The 20,793-nt window shown below is 30.2% G+C and overlaps 1 long non-coding RNA gene across 1 annotated transcript in view; it reads right to left on the bottom strand.

Annotated features, from left to right (window-relative positions):
• Positions 1 to 527: 527 nt before the first annotated feature.
• Positions 528 to 20,793, bottom strand: part of LOC139425684 (uncharacterized) — an 85,514-nt gene continuing 65,248 nt past the window's right edge. The window contains exons 2-3 of the long non-coding RNA XR_011636834.1: positions 2,521 to 2,601; positions 528 to 1,153 (exon numbers count right to left, since the gene is read on the bottom strand). This is a non-coding gene — a long non-coding RNA (uncharacterized lncRNA). The remainder of the gene's footprint in view (positions 1,154 to 2,520; positions 2,602 to 20,793) is intronic.

Here is a 20,793-nt window from a genome sequence, read left to right as displayed (position 1 = left end):
CTTGTTGCCTATACACGATACAATGTATGCATTTTTGTAATGTTCTTTTTTAACTTGTGCTATCTGTTCTTCAACTTAACAAGCGCTCAAAATAAATCGTATTTTATAATAAAGAAGCAGACCAATATATGCATGCGTAACAATAAGCAAATAAAGTAGTGGTAGAAGTAGTTATTTATTTACGTCACACTAGAGTTGCACAATGGACTACTGGCGACGCGGTCTGGTTAACATCTCTAAGGATGATCCAAAGATATGCCATTTCGATTTTGATACTCTGCATAGCGGATAACTTCCCCGTTTTGGTAGCCAAGTGACCTGATCGCGAAGTCGAGCACTACGCGGTAGAATAGTTTAACAAGAACCAATACCGTGCACCTTCGGTCCCTATGCAGGCTAATCAAAGTGGTTACCCACCTACTCACTGACCACAATCAGTGATACTTGACTTCTTTGTTTTACGAGGAACCGCATCTTTTCAATCAGTTTAATTAAAATACAAACAGATAAAGAAACTCTCAAGTGGAGACTTTTATTATCATTTTTATTAACAGGGGCCTCTTTGCAATCTCGCCATTCCACCAAACGCTATGTACCAGACTAAACAGAAGTACCAGATTTGTATCAAATAGTAGCAACTGCATATGTAGCAACAACTAAATAAATTTGGTTTTTAAATATACACAGGCCCCGATGCTTAATGTAAGGAATTACCTGTCTTGCAAGACACAGACAAGTCTGTGTCTTGCAAACTGTAAACGCATGGGAAAGGGAACTGGTTATAGAGCTATGTCTACCTTACTTAAGTTCAGTAATGCAAGGTAACCATAGATAGTAAATCTGACACGTCATGATGCTGAAGCATCTTTCTTCTTATAGGGAAAGGGGACAGCTGGAATGCATACCAAGACATCACTGCTACTTTTTGCTCATTGAGTGATTGTCTTACTCAGCAGACTGTGCAGGATATGTTGAAACTATTGGAGATGTTTATTGTTTTGCTACATAAGTAGTTTTGATGCAAGACAACAAATAATTATAATAAAACATAGATCCATTGACAAACTGCCTCTTTCGCAACGTGTTTTTTTTTCAGCATACAAGGAGAGCTGTCTGTCAGGCTGGCTACTGATAGTCCCAACGATAGCAAAATCTGATTTAAATAAACATTACATATATTATTAAAAATATCATACATCAATGAAATTATACATAATAGTTTTAATGTAACAATACTCTTATTAACAAGAAATCATAATGATTGAGAAGTTAAAGCAGCGGTCAGTGAGCGAAGGGAGCAGGTTACAGGTATTGATGAAAAGAGAAAACTCCAATACACAAAATATCTAATTTTCGCCATTTATTTAATTGATGTGATTCATAATTGCCAAATAAAAATTTTAAAAAGAGCACATGAAAAGATTTCGAACTTAGCCATTTTCATTATTAGATAAATCATAAATTTCCCCAATCGAAATTTAAAGTTTCATATGTGTGATATATGTCGACCGAAAAGCACTGAAAATTGGCAAAAGTAAAAGAAAGGAAGTGAATATAAGGAAACAAATATTTCCTGTTACTGAGAGAACATTATTATAACAAAAATTTCCCCTGCTTCATTTTACGACAGGAGAAAATTTTTGCACTTATTCTTTTTGAATTAAAATAATATTTCTAAAGAAATAAAATTCCTATGCCATGCCATTAAATTATGAAATAGCAAAATATACGTATATGTTCGCTCTATTTTTTTTTTCTCAATAGAAATCAAATTCCGCAAAATTCGCTTACATTTTGAAGATTTTTTTAAAACACTAAAAACTTATTACTACACTTTTTTAAAATATAATCAATATGCATAGTTATTTTAACAAAACTTTAACAAAAATATCAAATTGAGTTTTATGAAATTTCCAAATTTATTCATTATAAAGATAAAATTTTATATGAATCCAGATTGTTTCGAAAAAATAAATCTCAATGTGAAATGTACCATGAAAATTTGAAAAACTAATCTAGTGTCTCGAAATAATTTACTTATCTAAAGAGGATATAAGTAAGCCGTTTTAATAAATCATTAATGCAAAAAACATTTCTTTTAGGCATGGTTACATCAAATTAAACCATGTCATATTTAATTCACATTTTTCGAAACCATTTATTAATGAATCCTTGCATCTCCAGCATATTAAAGAAGAATGAAGAATATGCACTTATTTCGTATTATTTAATTTTTTCTCTGAATTAATTATTTTATGGTATATTAGTTCGTTCAGAATTTCATCAAAACAATATGAAAAATATTTCAATTTTTTTGCAATCTGCTGTTTACTTTTAATTAAAATATTTTTGTTAAATATATATATGTCAGAAAAGCCTCTGAATATACAAAATAAATTCTTTCGTTAAGCACATAACTTAATTAAAAATAATCAAAGTTTCTTGTTTCAGTCTTATGAAACATGATTTTATGTTTAAAATTTGAAAATAAAGAATTGAAAATGAGTAAGCTTATCTTACCTAACTGTCTTGATATTAAATAAACAATCAAAAGAAATTTGAGATTCCATTTCTCTCAATAAATTTCCCTGCATTCGTTTTCTGAAAAAATATTTATTCATTTCAGTAATAATTTAAAATTTTCAGCTGTAAAATAATTCATTTATCCGTATTATTTAATTACGTTTTATTAGCTAACATTCTCGAATGCAACAAATGTATATGTGTTTGCTTTTTAGTAACATTTTAACAAAATAAATATAAGCTCATCTAATGATGAACCAAGGTCTTAACAGCAACTTATTATTGATTCGTTAAAATTAATTGCTAGAATCTGCGAAAATAAAAATGAAATATTATTTAGTGTTTTTATCAATAATATTTTGATCTCAAAATTAGATTAGATATCTTAAGTCACTAGTTTATCTACTTTGCTTTCAGAATAATTTTATCCACAATGTCTTTTTTTTGAAAATTTTAAGAAAACATTTTTTCCAAACGTAGTTACTTATTAAGCATAAATTCTATTTATTGTTAAAAATTATATATATACTTTCTGATTAAAATGTTATTTTGAGTCAATTCTTAGTATTTCTCTGCATTTGCCTGGACTTAGTTTATAGGTCTATAATTTGAAGCTGTAGCGCACCAGCAATATTATAACGGTCCCAGACCTAACATGCCAGGTTCAGTTTGATTATTGTTTAAAGTTTGTAAGTAATTGCAAGTAAACTTGCTAATTAATAAAATGTTCACAGGAAACACAAAAAACTGAATTTTATAGTAAATTTAATGTTGCATGTTTAATGTTTTGTTCAATGTTTTAATGCAATGTTTAATGTTTTGTAAAGAAAGACTTATAATCTGTCTGACACGATTTCTTCTCATACTAATTGATCAACTTTTTTGTCATATGTATTTCACTGGTTATTAGGAAAAAAATCTTTGGATGCAGTTCATACAATATGTTTGAATATTAAGTAGGATAATGAGCAAATAAATCAAAAACACCCACAATATCTAAACTCGGGGAGGCAATAAGATCAACACACCTTCAAAATTTTTAAAATAGCCCCCAAATATTGTGAAAAATTAGACCTCCGCTTTGAGGAATTAATTTAAAGAAACGTATTAAATTAAAAAAAGATAATATGATCTGTTTATTTATTTACATTGGAATTACGTACATTTACAGGCTTGTATGCTCAATTAAGACTTATAAACCTTTGTCCAACAGAAGTACAGATAGAACAGAGAAGGACAGCACGAAAATAGATCCAGGGTAACTTCGGGATTCGAACCCGCTACCTCGACTCCCTGCACAGATTTTGACTGGTGACACCACTGGTCTAGGGAGGCCCAGCTATTATATTAAGAATGAAATAATCTGAATTGTTCTTCAGTTCAGTGGTTAATTTATTCGTTACGTCATATTTCAATAATCTCTAATCCATACTCTGTATGTTTCAACATAAAAATCTGTATATTTTTATTTTACAGTATTTACAACAGCTCTATAAGCAAATATTTTTCATCAAATCAAAATAATTGGTTAACTATTTTGTTTATACGGAACTACATAACGGCAGTTTTTAGTAATATTTTATTCAAATGATTATTATTATTTTTTTAGATGATTATTATTTTGACTTTTTATCGGGTAAATCCAAAAAATAATTTTATATACATATTCATAATCTTTGTATCTTCATAATCTTAAATATAATCTTNACAAAAATCAAAAAATATGAGTGAATTAGTTGTTTGCCTGACATCAGCTCCAACAATAATAAATTTATGCGAACAGAGCTCCACTGACAGTGAAGATGCTGATGAAACATTTAGAGCCACAAATAACTTTTCAGGAGGACTTTGCATCTTCATAATCTTAAATATAATCTTCATAATCTTTATATATATATATATATATAGTATGATTCGTTACTGGAAACAAGACTTGAATGCTCATTTTCTACAATCACTATAACAGTTCATTGTTCACTTTTTCTTCTTGGATATTCTTTAAGAATAGTCAATTCCGCTGGCTTAAAGTTAGTCATAAATTTAAATGTGGTGACATCCATTCTTCAGCATAATAAGTGTCTGCGTTAAAACAAACAAAAAAAATGCTAAGCCAGCGTGTCGCTTACAAAGCGTCTCACGTCAAACTCAATATGGGTCAAAGAATAGATAACCAAAAACCGAACGCGAATTCGAGGGAAGATCCCAACAATTTTTTCCAGGCTCAAAAAACGTCTTGTTCAATTCTCGTCACGTAGCGACTTTAGGCTGATGGAATGTGTCCCAGGAAACAGTGTGTTCATTCTATATGTGTGATATTGGCTATTAGAGTGGCGTGTTCTTTGTTTTTGAGCTCGCTATCATGGTTTCAATGAATGCGTGATAGAGTGTATTGTTTTGATTCAAATGGGAAAGAAAGATGATGGGAGGTTTAGAAATGTTTGCCACATGTCCGATTTTATATTGTTTCGATTGGGTGTTTGATAAAATGAAATGGTGGGAAAGAAATATAGGAAAAATGTTCTAAATAAATCGGGAAAAAAATGGGGATAGGTTCTGAAACTGAAAATATAACGTTGTTGAAATTGAAAATTGTAGGAAAATGACTGGGTATATATAACTTCTTAATTATTTTAAACATACATTTATTACGATGTGATACTCATATGGTAAAAATAAATTTTTTTCACTCATGTTTTTCAGAAGAATCTATGTATGCAATAAATTTAAAGAGTTACAACACAGATCTGTGTTGTTTAGTTAAGAGGCAAAATTTACTAGACAAAAGTTTATTCGTGGACTAAGCATAGTTTATTCGAGATGGCATCCTTACCCGGTTGAATCAAAAAATTATAGGTATGTTTCCTCCTTCCTCGCTTTAATATACATGAACAGTCAGGTGAAGTAATGGTCGATGCGAATTTTTCTGAGTGTATATATTTCAAAAACTGCTACTAATAAAATAACTCAAAAAGTCACTGGCTTTGTTTTTCAAACCGTCATGAAACTTTTGGGTTAACGAATTTAGTTTGCCACCGAGATTAAAAAGGATACGAGTATTTCATACATAATTTTTAAAAATTCGAAATTCCTTTGTGTATCGCTAAAATTGTCTTTAAACAATTGTATAACAATGGTTTAACAAATTTTCAAACCCTTGATGTTGATATTGTTTGGACACTCTCCTTTACAATTAACCAAAGGCAAAGGTTTATTAAATTGGCAAAATTATCAAAGAATATTAGTTAATCAGCGATTTTCTAAGTATTTTTAAAAATAGTAACTAGCATACATTTCTTAATTAACTATGGGTATTTAGCGGTAAAAATTAACATGCAACATGTTTAGCTAATTTAAGATGTGTAATCTAGCTTGTACTATATCATCTCCATTGTAAAAAAATTCAGGATCAAGTCATGATATAAAGTACCGGCACATTGGTTGTATCATCAGTAAAATCAATTTCCATTCTAAAATGAAATGCCATTATTTTTGCAGAAATATTTAGTTTATTAAAGTTATTCTGTGACTTTACTCTAATTATTACTGTAAAAATGACGGTATATTGGATTTTTTGTTTCGTAAGATGTTTTGGTAAAAATAAATTTCACGGTGGTAATTTGATCTGAAAATTTTGACAGCGTAGTTTGATAAGCTTTAGATTTGCTTTATATATATTTGCCAAGAGCTGTTATGTTTGAAAGTTTATTTTATAGTTCGTGAGATTAATAAGAAACGCAATTATTTTAATCTTTATAAATAAAAATACCATATTTATTGCTTACCAAATAAAATCAACTTTGTCAAATTTTTAAATATGAAAAAAATAATTATAACGCACTTCTTGAAACAAATATAAAAAAAAAACAAATAAATGAAAGTAAGATTGAAAAAGAGTAACTTCCTAGTCTTACAATAAAAATGTGCTTGGTAATACAGTTAGAAATGCCGATGATTTGACTTAACTCTAAACCATGTATGATGAATACTAAGAAAATTTGACATGTTCCGGAAATATGTAAGCGAGGAGGGCCATCTTTCTTGGATATAATTTATGTGGTAACAATTCTCGAAGATCTACTAATTCTTCCATGTGTACTCTCGTAACTTTTCGCATAGCCCATTTTTGTAAAAGATCAAAGGTTTGCCGAGTTAATTACTTCAGAAAGTTAAAACAATCATCTCTCTAATATATCCAACTAAATAATCCTTTTCTTTAACTCATCACTCAAACAATAGTTTTGTTAACCTTAACAAGACAAACTAAATTCTTCCCTAATAGAAAACAAACATTCTTAATTAACATTAAGGGTTAGTTAGAGCTTTAATATCCGTCATATGTGATTATGCTTTAATCGCAGTTCTGCCAATCCAGCAGCCAATGTGTACACTCAAAAAGCAGAGTTTCGATGTATAGAGTTCATCTTAATCTCCCATTCATTTATCTCGAGTCATCCTAATTAACTTAAAAGTATGTTTGTGGTGCAACAACAATAACATGCGTTCAACTCCCAAACCAGTAAGCCAATCGCTAATGAAAAGTGATTACTCCTCTCCGTCATATGTTAAAGCGCGTGACTTCACCCTGTTTCCTTCTCGCAGAACATTAATACAGAATCTTTCAGCCTTGCACTTTATGCCAGGAGTATTTCGAGTTGTGGGAGTCAATTCAGGAAAACATTGGTGGTGGAATGCAGGTGTGGGGGTGTTTGAGTGAAATAATTTCCATGTGGTGCTATAGCTAATTTCGTTTACTGAGAGACGGGTTAACGAATTAGGATGAGATTTGTGCTTGTTAGGAAAACAACGGTTTAACCAGATGGAAAATGAGAAGGAATTCATTGTAGCTCATAAGTCTTTGTTATAGGGAAAGGACAATGGGATTTATTAATTTGATTATTTTACGCTACATCAAGTTAAGTCGCGTGATTTATATAGGTGTAAAATTTTCTCGATTCTTAGAAAATAAACGACGTTAAAATTAAACTAAAAATGTTGATAAATTTATTTTTATAAGAAAAACAAAAATATTCCCACTGTCGATAACTATATGTTTCACCACAAATAATTTCAATTACTTTATGCTTAATTGCATGCAAATGATGATATATAAAACCAAATATTATTCATATTTTATAATTGTATACTACGCATATTTAATCAAACACTATTCATATATAAAATAAAGTATTGTGAATTAATTGTATTTTTTATTGTCAAATGTTTTCTCTTGCAACTTAAACGACACAAAAAAATTACGTATTTTTGTATCATATGACTGATATTGGTCCGCCATCATTTATGAAAATCAACCCAATACAATTCGGAAACAGCTGCCAAATTGCAATAATTTTAACAACCTTAGCTGCTGCTATATGTCTTGAATATAAGTCCAAGTGGTCTTAATAAAAGTGTTTAATTCCTATTTACGCGAAGCCTGACTTCACACACGTGACACCGAAGAGGTTTGAAAACCCGTTATTTCACCATCAATTCCTCTAGCCTGCTTCAGCTAATATTTGTGGTAGACAGACCTATCTTTGTAGAGCGGCAGACCTATTTTTGCCTATCCTAGCATAGATGGGTCCGACTCAGGAAGTTTTCGACTTCATGAGTGGTGTAATTTTGGCTGACACTTCTTTCAGGTAAGTTAAATCAGAAAAATACTCTTATTGGATTTCTGGATGTTGCGTAAACGGAATGCTAACATCACTCAATGGGCGAATTAGGCATTGGACAAAATTGACTTTGAACAAAATTCACCGTCAATACTTCTAGCCTGCTTCAAACAAGCATTCCAGAGCGCAGACAACACCGAGTCTGTCCAGAACTCAGGCGATGGATGAGTGACTCTACTTCACAGGGTTATTTTTTACCCATCCTAGTGAAGAAGGGTCCGACTTAGGAAGTTCTCCACTTCGTGAATGGGGTAAATTTAATATGCACTACTTTCAGGTTAGTTCAGGGCTCGAAAAAACCCAGAAATTTTACCCGTCCCCGAGGACGGCTTGTCCAACAATGTACCCGTCCTCCTTTGAAACTAACCCGTCGCTTCTAAATAAATAAAAATATAATTTCTCTTATTTATTACAAACATTTACATAAATTGCACAATGAATTAGTAGTTACTAGGATTACAAATACTAGGATTACATTATGCAGTAATACGCATTACATTATATAGTATATACTAGGTTACTAATAGTAACCTAGTATTTCCATTATGAAATAATTTAAATGACAAAGGTCAAGTTATCTGGAATGTCAATTTATCCGAGGGTACTGCGCTTTTGAAATGAATCAAACATGACGTTTGCCAGTTCCACAATCAAGCCAATGATTTACAGAGGTTTCTGCATAGAAATCTGAAAGGGGTTTTCCATTTAGGTAGATGTTCATAACTGAGCTAAACGCTTCTTGTTTAAGACCAGTGCGTAATGTGTCTTTTTGTAAGTTCATTGCTAAAAAGCCTCTTTCAACCGCTGCAGTACTCCCAGACAGAGAAAACATCAATTCCACCATGAGCAGTATGTTGCTGTATTTCTAGATTAGAGGGTCATTTTAGAAGTGAGGCGCTAGACTCTTGTAAGATAACAAAAATTGGAAATGTATCACGAACATTAACGGGAAAACGGCCGTCCGCGCGGACGTCGGATTCTAGAAATTTGTTGTCCGCGGGGAATTTTTGACCGCCGAGGATGGGCGGACGGGCTGTTTTTCGAGCCCTGGGTTAGTTATCTCAGAAAAGTGATTTTACTGGTTTTTTGGTTGTTGTGTAAATGAGATGTTGACATCATTCATTGGAAAAATTACGGAATATGCAAAGTTCAATTTATGCCATTGGGTAAATTATGTTTTTGCGAGATAGTCCGGCTCAATTTTAATTTTGATGCTAGCGGCACTGAATGGTTCAGACATATCTTACGGGATAGGACTTGCCATTATACTTCTGTTTTCTTATATATATTCTTATATATATATCTGTTTTCCTATATGTTATATATATTCTTATATATATATCTGTTTTCTTATATGTTATATATATTCTGTTTTCGTAGATTAACCATAAATCTTGTAGCAGTGTTTCTCAAAGCACTGTAACCGTAAATAGGAAAGTCTCGATAAGGAAGGTTAGAGCTAGCTTTGACCAGAATTTCAAGACTCGTTACTCGTGATACCACAATGAATAATGTTATGATAAAATTACACCATTTCTAACCATTACTTTTCCTAACATATAAGCGGTGATAAATACAGACTTTAAAAGAAACCCTACTTGGGTTTCTTATAACTAACCTTTTATAAGCATTGTCGGCTTCGCTAATAACCTGAAATTCAAACCATATATTTCTCATCTAATACGTGTTTGATACTTTTTGCTGTGTACAAAAGCATGAAGGTCGAAATTTGACTTTTTACTCGCAAGAACAGGTTACGTTTGGTGCAATACTCGATACTACTCGATACTCTATACTATACGACACCTATCATCAAAATTTCTAACTAGTATTTCCATAGTGTAGGAATTAATTTAGTTACAAAAAATAAGATAGAATTATAATGAGTATCCACAATCTAGTAGCTTAAGACGTTTTGAGTAATTCTATGTTGAAATTCGCTTCTTGTGGGCATGATTATATAATCTGGAACATTAAGAAATAAGGAAACAAAAATAAATGTTATTCTGAAGTTAATTTTTACTATTCTCATAGTTTTGATTGTTAATCTTGAAATTATTTGCCTTGGAGATAAATTCCTAGAACAAATCGTTTCGTTGGTTTAAAACAAATTGCATAATAACTGAGAATGCACTACAACGATATAGATGGATTATAGTCTGCCAGACGTAGAAATTCTGATACCAAATTTTGCTTCTATGTAACAAAAGTAATCTCATGCAGCTCTTTTTCACTTTATTTTACCTAGAAATTATTTTATGACTATAACTTCTGCCACTAGAAATTTAAAAAGCATGCAGTGGTTATATGTTAGTACGTTATATGTGAATTAGCATAATTTCGAATGAGTTGTTGGAAATTTGCATGACTTATTATTCATTTACATTTGAACATTAATGTATTAAATATAAATAAATTTGTCTGAATATGTCTTGCATTCTAATCATTATGTTACTTTCCAAATTAACGGTTTTAATATGAGGAGCCAATTGAAAACTTTATAAAACTATATGGATTTACTTAACCATACAACATTTACAAGAACTATTTTTGTATGAATATATGAAGAAGAAAATAAAATATCCCGTTTTGAAATCTTTAGCACAACGTCTAAAACTCTATACATCTTCACTCCTTGCAATTCCGAACAATTTGTGCAAAGCTGAGATTATTCCTTGATGTATCATGATTGCCCCACATTTTCATAGTTGATTTTTTTTACTTGATAATGTGTCTTACGAAATAGGTATTCCAACCCCAAATTTAGCTGCTAGATGTCTCCAAAATGTTTTCTTTTCATATATCTCATAGCTTCAATATTATAATTAGAAAACCACTTAATAATTAATGTTGTCGAAAGAAGATTAAGGTCAATGTAATGTTTATAAGTTAGAACAGTTAATTTTTATATGAGCACTAAGTTTGTCGTAATATTATTTCATGTTAATAATTTTTGCTTTTACAATTTTCAGCAGATGCATAGTTAATACAAACACGTTCTCTTAATCAGTAAATTGCTATAACTACTCTGTAAGAAATCGATTCTCAAATGCCGCAGAACTTTCTCAGATTTTAACGAAACAGAGCAAAAGTTAAAAAGGAAGCTAACTATCATTACTTCTTCGAGGAAATTAATTTTGTTGAAAGTAAAGAAATATTTCGTCATTCTATTTTTTTCTAAAAAAGAAAAAGCACTCATAGCGCTTCATTATATATAACGGGTGTTATTGCTTATCCTTTTTTCGAGGCTGCCATGTAGGTAGATCAACCCTTACAGAACAGAGAGATAAATTGAATCCATGCCCGAAGTGGTACTTGAACCCAAGATCTTCCTGGTGTGTTGTTAACACCTTGATCGCCAAACAGACCATTCGACGTGTTTTGTCATTCCATTTTCGATCTTCTAGTCTTTACTTGATAACAATCTCTCATAATGCACTGCAAAGATGTTACGCACTGAAAAATATTTAGCTAAATATTTGAGACGTTTCATCAGAAACCACGTGATTTCGTTACGAAACTATTCTCAAATTTAGAGAAATACAGCTCAAGGATTTCTGAATCTTCAAAAGCGAGAGTTTTAGTTCTGAGAGTGTATATATATATAACTGTAATAATAAATAATTAAATTAGATCTAATTATATAACAAATTATAAGATAATTCAACGATTTTGCAATATTTTACATAAATTTATTACATTCTCGAAAACTATTCCTTGTATAAACATATAGAGTAAATTAAATATTCATTATGTTATTCTTTAGTGTAACATTTAAAGCTTTACACATCTTCACTTCCAACCTTCTTCAATGACGCAATTCCTTAAATATTACACCGAAATCTGTTCTGGACCGCTTTTATGTTTCAAAAGATGATAAATGCGCTTTTATATCTAATCTCGTGTAAAAGGCTCTCCATCACTTGTCTTGAATCATCCATTTTGATCTGGGCCTTCAAGAACGCGTAGAGAAAGGTTGAATAGAAACTTTGGGATGAAAATGATGATATTGTGCGAAGATGAAAATATCCCACCGCCGGAGACTGTGAAAAGCTCTAATTTCATGAAAATGGTAAGAAAGATGCTCTTTTTAAAAGTGCATTTTTCCTGAAATGCATTGTGATACAAGCAAACTCATCTCATCAAAACCACTTCAGACAAAAACATATTCTGAAACTAAATGGTGGTAAAGAAATGAGATAAAGCATGTACTTCGCTGTAGTGAGTTTTTATTCCTTCGCTAAAAAATGCGTTTTTAGCTTGGATATGAAAAGTTAAACATCGCATTAATTTCACACTTTTAGGGAATATAAAGTTGCTTTTTTTATGATACACGAACTATTTTGGAAAGAAAATATGTTTAGTAATTTAAAAAAGCGCATTTAATGATTAGCGGTAGTAAAAAAAAAATTTTTGAATTAAATTAAATTTTATCATATTAATGTTGATAGTTTATGTAAATTCGTAATTGAATAAAAAGATATAGAGATTGAATGTGAATACAGGATCTAATGGGATTGAAAAGAAGCTGAAGATACATCAAACTGTAAAAGAAATGAAGATGCAGATATTTTTATTTTAATTAAGAATTTTAAAAAAATATCCCTCATAAATTCAAACTATATTAGTTATTGGCTTGGAAAACTATTATTAATTAAACCCTAATAATTATGTGAAATATCATTTAAGTGAAAGTATTTTTCCAATTATAGATGCGTTCTTTTGGTTTGAAACTAGTAACTAAGTGCTTAAATGTCGTAAAATGATTTTTTTCAAATGAATTCTGATTCTATACATGCATAAACATATTACAGAATATAAATAAATTGAAAAATACATCGAATAATTTAAAATAATTCTCATTTCCTTTTTATTTTATTTATTTAAATGAGACCATTTCTATGCATTTATTGCAAACAATACTATGAATATTCCATGCACCATCTACCAAACTATTAAAATGATGTTAGTAACTAAAACGTCTATATGTTACCGGCAAATTATGAAATCCGGCATTATATATAATGCCTAAAACTAGCTGGAAAAGTATGAAATGATTTATATTTCACACATTGCCTAGGCATTATATAATGCAGGTAGCTATTTAGACAAAGTGTGAAATAAACGTCCTGATGAGGTTATTATGTAAATGATGTGCATGTTACTGTGAATGAACGAAATCGGTGGCTGTTGACTTTCACCGGAGAATGTTGACAATCACATAGTCGCTTTGATGAATGTCCGAAATATTTATTACATCCGATTTGATATTAATTTCTTCGTGGATATAATTACATTTATTCGCTATTTTAATACTTACTGACGATAGGTTAGAAGAAACATCAGTGTTAGGAGAATCGGGCAAATATATACCGGGCAATGATACTTGACCTTACAAAAATATCAGTGTAGGGTATACCGGGCAGTGGCCCTTGACCTTAAAAAAACATCAGTGTAAGATATAACGGGCAAATGTATACCGGGCAGTGGCCCTTGACTTTGAAAAACATCAATGAAGGGTATACCGGGCAAATGTATACCGGGCAGTGTCCCTTGACCTTAAAAAACATCAGTGTAGGGTGTACCTGGCAAATGTATACCGGGCAGTGGCCCTTGACCTTAAAAAAACATCAGTGTAAGGTTTACCGGGCAATGATACTTGACCTTACAAAAATATCAGTGTAGGGTATACCGGACAAATGTATACCGGGCAGTGGTCCTTGACCTTAAAAAAACATCAGTGTAGGGTTTACCGGGCAAATGCATACGGGGCAATGGCACTTGACCTTAAAAAAACATCAGTGTAGGGTGTACTTGGCAAATGTATGCCGGGCAGTGGCCCTTGACCTTAAAAAAACATCAGTGTAGTGTTTACCGGGCAAATGTATACTGGGCAATGTCACTTGACCTTTAAAAACCATTACCCAGTATACATTTGCCCGGTATACCCTACACTGATGTTTTTTTAAGGTCAAGGGCCACTGCCTGGTATACATTTGCCCGATACTCCAAACATTGATGTTTCATCTAATCTATCATCAGTAAGTATTAAAATGTCGAATAAATGTAATTATATCCACGAATAAATTAATATCAAACCGGATGTAATAAATATTTCGGACATTCACCAAAGCGACTATGTGATTGTCAACATTCACCGGTGAAAGTCAACAACCACCGATTTCGGTGATTCACAGTAACATGCACATCATTTACATAATAACCTCATCAGGACGTTTATTTCATACTTTGCCTAAATAGCATCCGGCATTATATGTAATGCCTAAGAAAAGTATGTAATTCTCCTCATATTTCATACTTTGCCTAAAAACGTCAGGCATTATATATAATGCCAGCATTTCATACTTTTCCGTTCGCATATATACTAAATAGATTAGAATAAAAGGGAACGACAAAGTTATTATAGCTATTTTAATTTAATACTATAAGATGTCCCTTTTAATTTTAACTGAAATATGCATTCAAATCAAAGTTTACAGCATTTCATGATGTTAAATTTTATGTGAACTTTTAAACTCTAGAAAGAGCAGAAAAGTCATTCTGAAACTGCTATATTGCATTCTTCATTTGAAGTTTGATCTTAATTATTTCTTGTACGATAAATTTCAAGAAGGGTTTTGCTAGGTAAAACGTATAAAATGCTGCAAACAAGAGCCTAGTTATTTTAAAAACACATTTATTATTTACTAAAAAGCAGTTTCAATTAGTCCAGAACTGTGTTGATTCATATATCTTGTCGTAGCAACCACAACATAAATTAAAAATTTAAATATTCTATTTTCTCTAGACAACAGAATTAAACTTTCCTTCGTAAGAAAATTAATCATAGAATATTTTTAATGGAATTGTATCGCTTTCATAAAGAACGATGTTTATCTTGATTGGGTCATTTAGATTATTTCAGTTGAAAGAGAATAAACCAATTTCTTTATTTATTATGATAGAATATTTAATGGCGTTCGGAAAAGAAATTCTGTGCAATGGTTTATTCATTTTCGTAAACTTTAAACTTTCCTTAAAATCTTACACTTTTCATTCTCTTTCAAAAATGTATATGCTTCTAATTATTTAATTTTAATAATTTAAGAAAAATATTTTTAACGTTTTAGAGTATATATCAAATTTCAAAGATCTATCTTTAGTTTTTGAAACTATGGGTAGTTTTTTTCCGACAAAATGGAAGAATATGATATTGATAGAATCTAATTACGGTATTGGATTTTAAAATTAAAAAAAACTATCAGTATAATTAATATAATGTACAGACCATAAATTGAAATTTATATTGTTGTGAAAATATAATAATCATTTCAATCTGTGAATTTGTCTATGTATTAATAAAAGCGGGAGATATATTTTTTCTACTAAATAAAGAATTTGATATGCATTTTAAATCAATCATTCCTTCAACCTATAGAATGTTTCGTCATTGCGAAATAAATTCTAAAAAAATTATCAGATAATTACGAAAACAATTATATATTTCGATCAATGCTAGACATCAATATGTGAAATATGTAATTTTGCGCATTCACACATAAACGGAACGAATATTGAAAAACCGTCAAAGATGTTCCCCTCACTGCGAAAGCGCTTTATAGAATGAATAGTGAAACATCAGTTAGGCATCAAATGAATCATATTTCTCACATTGCATAGGTGGTCTATAGAATAGATAATGAAAACCCTACAGGAATTCTATATAACGACCACGCAAAATATATAAAAAATCGCATCTTTCTTAGTTCTTAAAGTATGAAAGATAAGGATAGCATATAATAAACTCTAATTTATCTGTAGTTTGCACAATGAACGTAAGTATACTGGAAGTGTTTAAAATATTATACCCTGAAGAAAATCTGTGATGTTATTTTATTATTTTTGATTAATTATTTAAATGGCAATCACTCTAATAATTCATCAAAGTATTCGAAAAAATTTTTACAAAACATTTATGTTAAAATATTTTCTTTAAAATGAATTAAATCGTATGTTTCTACAACTTTACATGGGTCACAATATTAACGCGCTTGATTCGCTACATCCTTTTTTTTTTTATTTTTTTTTATTTCCAATGAGCTGCACAATCGGCCTTGCCGATGAGCAGACCTATTGCGTTCTCCAGAGGTGGTATCCACTCTTTCAGGACCACCACAATGGGTGAGATACCGTTGGTCATGTTAATTTGGACGTCTAGTTTCTGCCACACTAGATGGCAGCACCGAGACTCTATTTGGATGCTAAAATGCACTAGGAATTTAATTTTGCTGGAAATGCCAAGAGCCAATAAGGCACTCCAGGGATCTTTTACATGCCGCGTAATCATACGACATGGCCGCTGAGGAGATTCGCTACATCCTATCTCGTTGTTTTAATCTTCGCAGATAATTTTTATCTCCATTTATCAAAATATTTCATGTATTTATATCAATTTCATCCATTCATTTCAATTTCTTATATCCAACTCAATTTTATATATTCATTCCAATTTTAAGATTTCACATTCTTTCGTGCATTATAAGGCTTCTATGAGAATTTGAATCATCTAATTTTTATTGATCACATTTGCTAGAATTGTACTAATATATTTTGATCATGAGCATCATGTATGTATTTTTTAGTAAATACAGGAAAAACTCAGAAATATAACATATATAATCACAACTTAGAGACAAACACACAAAAAAACTAAATGCATTTATATATATCAAGAAAAACCAAGAATATAATAATCATAACAAACCTTCATTTGGGAAATAGTTTTTTTCAGCAAATCCATTATTACGTAAAGTGATTTGCAAATTACAAACTCCATTTTTTAAGAAGAAAAAAACAAATATTTTTAAGGGACTCAGTATATTTTGAAATTAAGTAAGAATTACAATTTTTACTATTTTTAGAAAAAAGCAATTTAGCAAAGTATGTATTTTTTGTAAAGATATTTATAGAAAATCTAAAAAGTAAAGTAGAGCTAGCTTTTCCTAAAATAAATTTAAATACAATTATAAATAAATTATTGAAAAAAACCTGAACCAATAAACAATTGATAACGCAGTACATAAATTATAAAATTTCTGCAAAAGACTGCTTGAGAAAAATGCAAATAAAACGAAAAAGAAACCTCAATTTATATTTTGAAATGTAATTAACTGTCAACATACTTACCGATACCTATCTATTCTAACAAGATTTTCCTAGATTTTTTCTCCAAGGATTTTCCTCCGAAGTCGTTTTTAAAAAAATTCTATAATCATAGATCTCGTTTAAAGAATATCTTTAAAATAAACATAAAAAAATTAAGAAAAAAATTGTACCTTTATGTTTACGCAGCTCTTACCGAAGATTGAAATTTTACTACTTTTTTCCCCTCCATATTCTTTTTAATTTAATGAATTGCTTTCTCAAAGACCTCATCTTTTGTCGCAACCTTATTACTCTTTGAGTACTGAGATGACAAAGTTAAAATTATTCATTGCAAGACCATACCACTTTGTTGGCTTTTCGCTAATTGCATGCGTGTGTGCTTTTTCAACTTAGACTAAAGAAAAACTGACGTAAAATAGAAGAAAAAAAACCTAAAAAGAAAAATAGTATTTTTGGAAGGGAATTTATTAGGATACACTTCACATTTCCAGCATCTTTCGTTAGATTTTTGATCTTTTCAACGTTGCTGAGATGATATGCTTGTCATGATTCAGCTTGCAATGACAACATAATCTGAAATCAAGAAGTTTTCGGAGAATCTGAACTTTTAGATATATATTTTTTTACAACCGTTATATCATTCTTATGGATATTTTTTTTATTTTAATTTCAAATTGCTTCATATCACTGGCCGGTTTTTTCAAGCCCCACCTACATATGAATTAGGTAACTATTAAAAAGAACCGGACACAGAACCAATATAGTTTATGTTTTTAAATTATCACCAATTTAATAAAATATCTCTTTTTTTTCATTTTAATATATTTTAATTTATTTTAACATCAAATATACTAGCTTTTAAGTACAAGAAATAGTGTAAGTGGAAAAACATAACTTTAGTAATATAAACTTTTTGAAAATACCCACTTACTTTTTTGTAGGTTTTGTTGAAAAAATGGAATCACAACAAATATTTCTGCTATTTTTTTCTAGTTTTATGTATATTATTTTATGGCTATTATTATTAAGCATATTATTATTTCCTTCATATATTATTATAAATATTACATTAATAGTATTTAAAATTCATTTTAATTCATTCAATGTTAACACCGAATAAAATCCCTGAAAAGCAAAGCCTAGTTCTAATAAGAAAAAAAAAGGATTTCCATGAAAAAGTATAATTGTATTCCTTCACAAAAATATTGCAACGACTGTTTATATTATTTTTTTTCTATTTTCACATGCATTCTTAATATTATTCTTTCTTTACTTATGGCCATCATTTACATAAAAATTTCATTATTGAATGTAAAATTAATTTTAAATGAATAACACGGTCTGAATTGGAATAAAATGCCAATAATGAAACAATTGTTTTACGAAGACCTAATCCTTGTAAAGTTTTCATCTAAAAATTGCATTCAATCACAAACATATTGCAACAAATATTTATGTTAAGCATTTATTTCACACATATTATTATTACTTATACAATTATTATTATTACTTATACAATTATTATTATTATTATTACTTATACTATAAAGATTATACAATTTTTAGTTTTTCAAAATTCATTTCAACAAAATTTATGAGCAGAAACCACAAACGTAATTGAAAGAAATGATCTAAATAAACAGTGCATTAAAAAAAACTCATATCATTACGTTCTATCATAAAAATACTGAAACAACTATTTATGTTACGTTATTATTTTCACACATTATTTAATTATTTTTCACATGCATTGCATAATATTGTCGTTTTAAAATCCATTTAAATATCGAATGTAACCATTTGAATAAAAAAATCAGCCTTAGTTACTTATATTGCACTACTGACCGCTGTGTGCCTTGGCCTGCCAATCAATATCGTACCAAGCTTACCCATATTTAACTTTTCAGCTTCAATTTTTTTCACCTTCAAGGTGATTAGATCTTTAGTGTCATCGTTCAACAATTTCTTCTTCGGTCTTTCTCTTGGACTTCAGTTTAAAAGTTTCTCATTAAAAAGTCATTTTATACTACTATCATTTAATCTTTCAATGTGTGCCAGAGGTGCCAAACGTCTGGATTTAATAAATCGAATTACGTTTTTTTGGTCAAATTCACTATTGTTTTTTATTCTCCCCTGCGTATCATATATACTGTGATCGGTCTGAAAATTGGTCAACATTTTTCTTGTGTGACAACATTACAAGCGTTCAATTAAGCGAGCACGTCATCGAGTTATCAAAGCAGAGGAGCGATCCCCTCTGCAGAGTATGAAAAATGTGACAGCATGTCTTTGGATCATTCTCAAGGAAGTTCAAAGACCGTTGCCACTAGACCATTGCGCAGTTCTAGTGCGAAGTAAATAAAGTACCTACCTACAGAAAAAATTCAGTCTTGAAGAGAAGATAATGGCTTAAAAAAATCTATTTTTCTAAAAAATCTTACTTCGTGTAGGTTTTTTTTCGAATAATTATAAATACAATTATAAATACGATTATTTTTCATTATCTGGCAATTTTTTATTTTCCATGTTTTATTGCATTATAATTTATATTAATTCCTTGCTACTACCTTTTTTTAAAATTTCTTTCTCGAAACAGATTTTGCCCTTTCAGCGTGTACAGTTAAATAAGAACAAGAAGAAAAAAAAAAACAAATTCTATACTTCAATTTCAATAAGAATTTTTGACTATTTTTTTTAATAATGTTTGACTTTATCTCTATTTTGGCAATGTTAAAGATTAAAGTTTAATACTAGATAGTAGATATGCATTATTTAAGTTCCAATTTTTGAAAAGCCGAAGACAACTTGCAATTAAAATTTGGTAAAATTGAGCCGTTGAGGTACGTTAGATGTTTATGAAAAAAAATTCTTAAAGCTCAAATTTTTACTACTAAAATATTTTTCGAAAAAAATCATTGCAATACAATGCATAACAAAATCAGAAAAAGGAACCAAATTAAAAATTTCAACATTTCTTCCAACAATCCTCATATGTTAAATATTTTCTTAAACTAAAACCCTAAATAAGTCCAAAATGAGTTATGTTAAGCTCAATAGCATCTTTATCAACTCCAAATAATATTAAAATATAATTATTTGTATTTCAAGTGATGTATTTTGAAGAGCCGATAAATGTGCCTTAAGTCACGTCATATAATGGGATCAACCTGATCAGTTTGTTTTAGATAGCAAGAAATGCATTTCCTCAAAATATCGGAACGTTACATTCGAATCACATCCATGTTGACTTAATCGATTATCGATTTCAGAAATCGAGCCAAGATCAACAGATGGAGTGGAATATGACAGGATTTAAACTGTCAAGGAAATTTAAACCAGTTTTGAAATTTGCAGATGTCACTGAGAGGAATCGTAAATAACTATATGTTGCGGGAGTCCAGTGATCAGTGAAAGAATAAAACAGAAAAGA

This window comes from Parasteatoda tepidariorum, chromosome 5 (genome assembly GCF_043381705.1).
Source record: "Parasteatoda tepidariorum isolate YZ-2023 chromosome 5, CAS_Ptep_4.0, whole genome shotgun sequence".
Classification (NCBI taxonomy): domain Eukaryota; kingdom Metazoa; phylum Arthropoda; class Arachnida; order Araneae; family Theridiidae; genus Parasteatoda; species Parasteatoda tepidariorum.
The sequence above is the reverse complement of the archived record's forward strand: the minus strand, read 5'-3'. Positions and strand labels throughout refer to the sequence as shown.